This window comes from Mesoplodon mirus (assembly GCF_964341445.2).
Source record: "Mesoplodon mirus genome assembly, chromosome: 7".
In the NCBI taxonomy this organism is placed as follows: Eukaryota; Metazoa; Chordata; class Mammalia; order Artiodactyla; family Ziphiidae; genus Mesoplodon; species Mesoplodon mirus.
Window position 1 is genome coordinate 10,244,139 of NC_138983.1, and position 9,926 is coordinate 10,254,064.

Here is a 9,926-nt window from a genome sequence, read left to right on the forward strand (position 1 = left end):
GCCATCCTCCCTTCCAAGCCTCATTTCTAACCCCTCCCACCAGCTGCCCTCTGCTCTAGCCTCACAAGTGGGACCACTTCAAGACCCTGCAAACATGCCATGCACTGTCTCAGCCCCTCTGCCTGGAAAGCCTTTTCCTTGTCCCCACGCTCTCTCTAAAGCACAGATCTAAGTAAGTCGCTTCTCTGCTTATAGCTCTCTGATAGTTCTTAGAGGAAATGCCTCGAGGAAATCACTTTCAAGCTGAATCAGAGGGCTTGTTCTCATAGATGAAGGCCGTTTTATTAAGTGGAACCTCGTGTCCTACCACAGCTGTGGGGTTGGGGTTAGTTTCCTGGAGCAGGTGGCGGGGGTGGATGCAGAGAGTGGGAGAGGATGAGATGAGAGTGTTGGGCTGCTGCGCCCCTGGCAGAGGCCTCGAGAGGCAAGGCAGTGATTGGGAGGAAACAGGGAGCAGGCCCCAAAGAGCAGTAAGGTTCCCAAAGCAGGCACCCTCCCTGAGGTTTTAGGCGGATGCAGACAAACAGGTTTTTAACAACTTATATCCTTAAGTTGCTGAGTCATGGGAACAGCACACATAAGCAGCACACCAAAGAAAGCCCTTTCTTAGGAGAAGGCGATACCACGGCTGAGGAGGGCTGGCTGGAACCAGACTGCCGGCATCCTGTCCCACCTCCCCACTCACCAGCTGACTGGCCAGTGGCATGACTTGTTTGCACCCGTTTCCCAGTTAATGTGGGATGGTCAGAGTGCCTCTACCTTTCTTTCTTTCTTTTTTTTTTTAAATGCTTACAGTATCTTTTTTTAAATTTTATTTATTTATTTATTTATGGCTGTGTTGGGTCTTCATTTCTGTGTGAGGGCTTTCTCTAGTTGTGGCAAGTGGGGGCCACTCCTCAACGCGGTGCACGGGCCTCTCACTATCGCGGCCTCTCTTGTTGCGGAGCACAGGCTCCAGACGCGCAGGTTCAGTAGTTGTGGCTCACGGGGCCAGCTGCTCCATGGCATGTGGGATCTTCCCAGACCAGGACTCGAACCCGTGTGCCCTGCATTGGCAGGCGGACTCTCAACCACTGCGCCACCAGGGAAGCCCCTCTACCTTTCCTTATGAGACGTAAATGAGCTAAATTAGAAGGGTGCTTCACACGATAAGCACATTTATTATTAGTCTCAGGATAAAGCTAAAAGAAGCATGGTCTCGGCTGTCTTCCTGACACAGACCAGGACACTGACCACGTGACGGCTTGTCTCTCCTGCCACATGGTTAATGCACAGCACAGGTGGGGGACCACCACAGCAAACATTATGCCTGGACATTGAACCATGTTTTATGGGACAAACCAATAGATACTTGTATTGGAGAAGCCAACTGAAATCTTTCAAACTCTCCATCTATATGCATATGACTGTTGGCATTCCCAGAGTTGGTGAATATCAGAGCTTAAAAAGAAAATTGTCTTAACGGAGAATTTCACCTTCATTTTAGATTTAAATGATATTAAACTAAGTATCCTTTGATGACACGTGAGTGTAACCACTTCCATTTTTCTCAGTGAGGAACTTATTTTTAAATATTAATTTTTGTAACAATTAGACTACTTTTACGTGCACTTAATTTTCATTTAAACATTTTATTAAAATTTTTTAAAAATTTAATAACGTTGTTGTTGTTTGTTTTTACAGTCACAGACATGATTTTTGACAAAGATGCCAAAACAATCCAATGGGAAAAGAAGTCTTTTTAATAAAGGATGCTGGAACAACTGGATATGTACATGGAAAAAAAAAAAAAAGAACCCCAAGCCTTACCTCACACCATACCTAAAAATTCATGCAAGATATAAAGATCTGTTCATGACGTGGGGATAAGGAAAGGCTTCTTGAACAGGTCACAGAAAGCAATAACCATAAAAGAAAAAGCTGATAAATTGGCCTTCATCAAAGTTTAAAACTTCAGCTCTTCAAAAGTCACATTAAGATAATGAATAGACAAGCCACAGACTTGATAAAAAGATTTGCAGGGCTTCCCTGGTGGCGCAGTGATTGAGAGTCGCCTGCCGATGCGGGGGACATGGGATCGTGCCCCAGTCCGGGAAGATCCCACATGCCGCGGAGCGGCTGGGCCCGTGAGCCATGGCTGCTGGGCCTGCGCGTCCGGAGCCTGTTCTCCGCAACGGGAGAGGCCACAGCAGTGAGAGGCCCACGTACCGCAAAAAAAAAAAAAAAAAAAAAAAAAAAAAAAGATTTGCAAAACATGCATCTGGCAAACGACTTGTATGCAGCACATATAAAGAACTCCTACAATTCAGTAATAAAATGACAAGAACCAAATTTTTAAATGGTCTAAACAGTACTTCCCTGGTGGCGCAGTGGTTAAGAATCCGCCTGCCAATGTAGGGGACACGGGTTCGATACCTGGTCTGGGAAGATCCCACATGCCGTGGAGCAACTTAGCCCGTGCGCCACAACTACTGAGCCTGCACTCTAGAGCCCACAAACCACACGTACTGAAGCCCACGCGCCTAGAGCCTGTGCTCCACAACAAGAGAAGCCACCACAATGAGAAGCGCACACACCACAATGAAGAGCAGCCCCCACTCACCACAACTAGAGAAAGCCCACGTGCTGCAACAAAGACCCAACTCGGCCAAAAAATAAAATAAATAAAATTTAAAAATAAAATAAAATAAAATGGGCTAAACAGTTGAACAGATACTCCACAAAAGAAGAATGGCTAATAAGCATGTGAAAAAATATTCAACATCATTCATTGTCAAGGAAATACAAATTAAAACCACAGTGAGGCACCAGGACATACCCACCACAATGGCTAGAATTTAAGGCACTGACAACAACAAATGCTGGGAAGGCTGTGGAACAGCTGGATCTCTCATACATTGTTGGTGGACATGTAAAATGGTACATCCATAAGTCCTGACAGTCACTTTTAAACCGGTCATATACCTTCCTATGACCCGGCAATTCTATTTCTAGATGTTCACCAAGAGAAATAAGAACATGTGTTCCCAGGACTTGTTTGTAGTGTCTTCATTCATAATAGCCCAATACTGGAGACAGCTCAGGTGTTCATCCATAGGCGAATGGATGGACTAACTGTGGCTGAGTCAGACAACGGAATACGCATGCTCATTATTAAACACAGACAAAAACTGGTGTGTGCGATGACACGGATGAACCTCAGAAACACTGAGCTGAATGAAAGCAGGTGCATGCAAAAGAGTCCACACTGTATGATTCCATCTATATGAAATTCTACAACAGACAGAACTAATCTATGGCAGAGAAAAAATCAGAGATACGGTTGCTTGGGCTGTGGGGAGGTGTGCTGTGAGGACCGACTGGGATGGAGCATGAGGGAAATTTCTGGGGTGATGGGAATTTCTGCATATTGACAGGAGGTTGATGCAAGCATTTGTCAAAACTCAGCAAATGCAGAGTTAAGATTTGTGCATTTCACTGTATGTACATTTTACAGCAAAAGAGAAAAAAACTTTAAATACAAAATATCAAAGTCGAGTTAATGATATGCATTCTGAAGTATTTAGGGGAAGTGTTCTGATGTCTGTAATTTTCTTTGAAATGCATCCAAAAGTAGATGGATGAATGGGTGGAAAGTGGGATGGAAAAGATGGACAGATATGCAGCGAATCAAGTAGAGTGAAAAGTTAATGGTTATCTAAGTGCTGGATATATGGGTGCTTACCGTAAAACTCGTTCAACATTGCTGTGTGTTTGAAATTTTTTATAATTTAGAAAAATTCAATAACATTTTATGTACTTATTTTTATAGTTACTGTTTTAATTTTGGCAAGTGACACTACCGATATGACTTTTTCCATTTACAGTGATGATGTCAAGTTTCCTTTTAAAATTAATTTGTCTAGGGAATTCCCTGGTGGTCCAGTGGTTAGGACTTGGCGATTTCACGGCCAGGGCCCAGGTTCAATCGCTAGTTGGGGAACTAAGATCACGCAAGCTGCATGGCGTGGCCAAAAGAAAAAAAAAAAAAAAGAGTTGAGAAAGATAAAATAAAATTAGTTTAAATAAAAAGGGGCTCAACTTAAGAAAGATAGCAAGTGAATATTAGTATAGATGGTGCATGGATACGGCAGAGCTCACGATGGCAATGAGTGAACAGGGTAAGTCTGGGACAAGTGGGGTGCTGGGAAGTACACAAGTTCTGGGGCAAGCTTGATTTAACCCCTGTTTTGCTGCTTGCCAGCTGTGTGGCTGAGGGCAAGCCTCTCTGAGTTTCAGTTTCCTCGTGTAGAAATGGGATAATGCGATCTCCTCTGAAAGGAGGCTTGTTGTGAGACGACCCAGGGAAAGCCTGGCTTGGGAGGCCACAGTAGGCGCCACCCGCCTCCCTGCATCTGGGAAGGGCGGAGAACATTGCTACCTGGGAAAACAGTTTGAAGGCTACAACCGAGGCAGGGAGTATACGTGCTTGGTGGGGATGAGTGGTTGGGGGAGATTCTAAGAAGGTCCACCACACTGAGTGGGGAATAAGAAAGCAGAGAGCGAGCAAGTACAGAGCACCCATGCAGACACGCGTCCCGGCTACTTCTGCTTCCTTGTGGGAAATGTGAGGCCCACACTCAGCAGGGGAGGATGGACCCCAGCGGCCCTGGCTCCAGGGCCCTCCGGTGCATCTATTTCCTGAAGCATGCTTGGCTTTGGGAGTTCGCTTCTTTTAGCATCTCAGGTCCTCCAGACACCTGGGCAGAGAACCAAGAACTCTCTCCACTTTCCACAGTGAGAAAGACAGATCTTATTCGTTAAAACCCTTCTCCCCAGTCCGAGGGCATCCAGCCACCTGGGAAGAAGGGGACCGATCCTTCAAGCACACTGAACCATGGGAACTAGGGAAGGGAAAAAAAAATCTCAGGACAGCAGGAGACCCAAGAGGCCTCTGACTCCTGCAGACCCACAGCTCTTGCTGTTGGGAAGGTTTGTTTTGAGCTCTGTAATCAGATTGATACATCAATTTTTCTTTTTTTACTCATTTCTTTTTTTTTTTTTTGGTATGCGGGCCTCTCACTGTTGTGGCCTCTCCCGTTGCGGAGCACAGGCTCCGGACGCGCAGGCTCAGCGGCCATGGCTCACAGGCCCAGCCGCTCCGCGGCATGTGGGATCTTCCCAGACCGGGGCACGAACCCGTGTCCCCTGCATCGGCAAGCGGACGCTCAACCACTGCGCCACCAGGGAAGCCCTCTTTTTTTACTCATTTCTTAAATAATTGGGAACACCTTCTACATGCCAAGTGATGTGCCAGGTACTATGGATCTCAGGTGAACAAAAATAGATCTAGTCCTGTCCTCGTGGAACTTGAAGTCCAATGGGGAGACAGGCATCGATCAGAGAGTGATGGATTTAAAATTGAGATGTTAGAGAGGGCTCCTCTGAGGAAGTGGCACCTGAGCAGAGATCTGAAAGAGGATAGGAGTGAAGAAGGAAAGGGAGGAAAGAGCACTCTGGGCAGAGGCAACCGTGCAAAGGCCCTGTGGTGGGAGAGGTCGTGGAGAGGATGAGAGGCTGAAGGAGCCTAGGGGGAGCTGGAGCACAGAAACTGAGAGTGGGACCAAGATGACGTTTAAGGTGTGGGCATCCCAGGCAGGAACCTTAAAGGTCATGTTAAGGGTTTTCATTTTTATTTAAGAGAAATTGAAGGGTTTTCAGGAGGGGGAAGCCATGGTCAGAACAATGCATTGGAATACACTGATTTCAGGGCTGCAGGTAGAGAACAGATTCAAAGGGGGTTCAGATGGCTGTAGCAGTTGTCCAGCTGAAGGATGGGAGTAGCTTTGACCATGGTGATGATGCTGAGACAGGAAGAAGTGGATGGATTCAAGAGATGTTTTGGAGGTAAGTCAACCAGTCTTGGGGATGAAATGGAGGGAGAGGGCAGGGTTCAGAACACTTCCTAGCTTGAGTGACTGGATGGATACTGATGCCCTTCACTGAGAGACTACAGAGGAAGACTAGGGAGGTGTTGAGAGGTGGGTCAGGAAAGGGGAATAGCCTGGTTCCCTTTTGGATGTGCTGAGTTTGCTGGACCTTTGAGACACACTGGAGGAGTCCAGCTGGCAGTTAGATGTGCAGGCTGGAGCTCAAAGGAAAGTATGGCTTGAAACATAGATTTAAGAACTGTCAGGAATGCCCTGGCGGTCCAGCGGTTAGGACTCAGCGCTTTCACTGCCATGGGCCTGGGGTCAATCCCTGGTCGGGGAACTAAGATCCTGCAAGGTGCGCGGCACGGCCAAAAAAAAAGTGTCCATACCCTGGTGTGGGTGAGATCACTAGAGGGTGTACAGAAAGAAAAAAGGAGGGCTCCTAGGACAGCATCATGAAGAACTTCAAATTTAATGACGGGTGGGGGGTGGAGGGGGGTAGGGGTGAGATGCCTCCAAAGAGGTAGAGGTGTGGCTGAAAAGGCAGAAGGAAATGCAAGGAAATGCTGAATCATGAAAACCAAGGGACGGGGAGGTTTCTATCATTGGTCAGAGGGAAGAGTAAAGCTTTGAATAATGGCCACTGGATTTAGTAATGTGGAGGTCCTGGTGACCTTAGTGAGAGATGCTTTCATTCAAATAATGAGGTGGAAAGCTAGAGAGGTGAAGATAAGGAAAGGAGACAAGGAAGTGGAGATGAGTGTAGTCAGCCCCTCGGTGAAGTTGACTTGTGAAGAGCAGGAAAGGAAAAGGTTTCATGTGCCAGTGGCCACACTCACCCAGTCTTTCCCTAGACCTAATTCTTGAGCCTAACTTGTTTTGCTGGTTCCCCTCCTCAGTGTCCATCTTGAGGCACATTTAAAACAATAAATAGGAGGCAGGCCTTTAATCTGATCCTGTTCTGAGACACTTCATCTAAGGCAAAAGTCTTACTGAGCCTTTGTTGCCCAAAGCATTGCTTATATCTCATCTTTTTCTATTTAGCGTATAGATTTTTAACCCTGGAAGGCCCAAGACTTCTGGATTCTATTTCCTTTCATTCCTACTTGAACACCAGGTAATTCTTTGCTGAGCTCATCTCGTCCTTCTAAATCCTCACCAAATGCGGCCAGTAGTAGCCAACAGGGATGACTGGTTTTTCTGCTTTCCAGCCTCTTCCTTGTGGGCTGCCAGCTTGGAAAACACATAGGGTACCTGCCCAGTCAGAGCAGGCATTAGCTTTACCCAGTGTTTTGCTAGCGCAGAACACAGAACTCCTACTTTTCAAGGGTCCTACATCACTTTGATCACTTCTGCCCAAGTGCTAAGCCAGTGTCACCACGGGTGAGTAACTCAATTCCTCTGGGCCTGTTTCTTCATTGGCAAAATGAAGATAACAGTACAACCTACTTCATAGGGCTGTCATAGGAACTGAGTGAGTCAATGCAGGTACTGTGTTAGCCCAATGTGTGGTCTAGAAAAAGCACTTGGTACATGTTGGCTGTTCAAACAGTCGAGGAGGAATTACATGTGTTTGTATGAGACTGATACTAAGTTCAGTCTCACTAAGACAAGAGTCTGATATACTAAGCAGCCTCCTTTTAAAAAGTATTATAGTGAAAAGTTCACCTGCCCAGGGGACAGGATACTCACTCATGCTGGTCAGTCGGTGATTTTTTTTTTCTCTATAAGCAAATCTACACTGGAAGCCCAATTACCATCTGTTATCAGTTACCAACAGCTATAATACTGTTGGTAACTGTAGGCAGCTATAATGCTGCATAACAAATCACCCCCTAACTTGGTGGCTTCAAATAATAATAATAATTTATTTAGCTTAAGGGTCTTTGGGTTTGGACTGGGCTTGGCTGGGTAATTCTTCTGGTCTTGACTAGTCTCACTTACCTACCAGCTGACTTTGGCTAAGGGGAAAGGGATGACTTGGACACATGACTCTCATCCTCCAGAAAGCTAAGCTGGGCAGGCTTTCAGGTGGTGGCAGAAGAGGTACAAGAGCTCCAGCAAGCCCAATTGTGCCAGTGCTTTTCAAGGCCCTGCTTACTTCATGATAACCGACATCCGTTGGCCAAGCAAGGCCCTGGCTGACCCCAGGGTCAGAGGGGAGGGCCCTGCAAAATCACAGCAAAGGGAGTGGCTACAAGGGCTAAGAGTCTGCCAGACCCTCATAAAATTGATCGGTGAGAGTGAATTCAGAACAAGGGAAGCTATTCCTAGGATATTAAAAATAGGTGTCTCAGAGCTCCACGGCCTGGTGTGGAGGTGCACCTGTCACATGAGGCTTGATGTCCCACGGCCTGTGCCCAGTTGAGTCAGTGCCTGAGACACACGGACCAATCCTCACTTCTCTTCTGTTCGCTTATCCCTCCTTCAAAGGTCCTCCGGAGCACGGGCTGTATCTCATTCACCTGTTTCCTGGGCCTGGCACTAGGCCTAGCACATGGTGCTAGGGCTGACAACCTCTGCTTGTGAATCAGTGAAATAAAGAGTGAAATTATAGGGACTTCCCTGGCAGTCTGGTGGTTAGAACTCTGTGCTTCCACTGCAGGGGACATGGGTTCGATCCCTGGTCAGGGAATTAAGATCCCGCACGCTTTATAGCGTGACCAAAAAAAAAAAAAAATCCTTCTCTGATCCCCAGCATCTAGTGAAGACCATTATAGCGTAACTTTCTAATTAGATTTCTGAGCATCACTCTTCCTGTTTGGACCAAGCCCACTGCTGTTTCTATTCGCGCAGGAAATACAGCATCTAGTATAACATCTACTAAAACCTTCTCACTCTGCATGACTCTGCTTAGGGGTGGGAGCAAAGAGAGACAGGGGAGCAGGGGAGAGCCTGTGCTCTTAGGAGCAACCAGCAGTGGCTTGTCAGCAAAAGTGCTGGAGCCAGTGGACGCAATAGAGGTTGGACAACTCAGCTGGGGGCCCTGGAATGGGGTTCACAGTCTTTCCGACCAGCCACATCCAGCTCTGAGACAGCCTGTGGCTTGGAAGGAAAAGACGGATAGTGACACCAAGACCCAGAAAGCTTCCATCCTCATCTCTGCTGCTCAGGGTGAGGATGAAAGCCTTGAAGCAGGGCAGAGATCGAGCCCTGCCCCTGGCCCCCTGAAAATCCAAAGGCAGTCTCTCTGAACTCCAGACCGTCACCTGGAGAGCTAGGTTGCACCTGTCCTCCTTGGAGGGCTCAGGTGTTCAGGCTGGAACGGCTGAGGCTGTGATATCATCTCTACAAGAGTCAGGGCCCGAGAGGGAGGGGGGAGCCTCTAGGGAACCGAGAGGGGGTCTCCGCGAAGGACTCTGCACAGCAGTCGTCCATGGACCAAGGCAAGATGCAGGTGAGGAGTCAGGGCAGAAGAGTAATGACGACAGTTCTGCATTTTGAGGTAGCAGATGGGGCCTCGGTGCACAGGCCCTGGAGGCCCACTGCCTGGCTTCTGATTCCAGCTCCCACGCTTCCCGCCTGCGGCTTCCGGCAAGCAGCTTCATCTCACCAGGCCTCACTTTCCTCACCTGGCCACGGGAATGATAGTTGTGCCTGTCTCATCTCCCTGTTGTGAGGCCTGAGTGACGTCATTCGAGGAATGCTCAGCGGTGCTGGGCGTGCCTTCGGCCAACACCACCATTAGCCGTGATTACGAGTGTCGCTCAGGTGCCAGATACTGTGCTGAGCACTTCACACAGGTGACTTCTTTAGTCCTTACACCCACACGTGAGGTGGTTCTTTGACTTTCCTTTCTACAGATGAGAGACAGAAGCGTGGAGAGGTTAAACAACGTGACCAACCCAGCTGACCAAGGGGAGAGCCAGGACTCTACCTTAGGCCTGACCCCCAGGCAGCTGCCCTGAACTGCTCTGCTTTATTTCTCCAACACGTGTCCCAGGGCATCACCAAATGTGAACATTTCACCACATACTAACTAACTGAAATCCACTGCGAAACAAAATGTACATC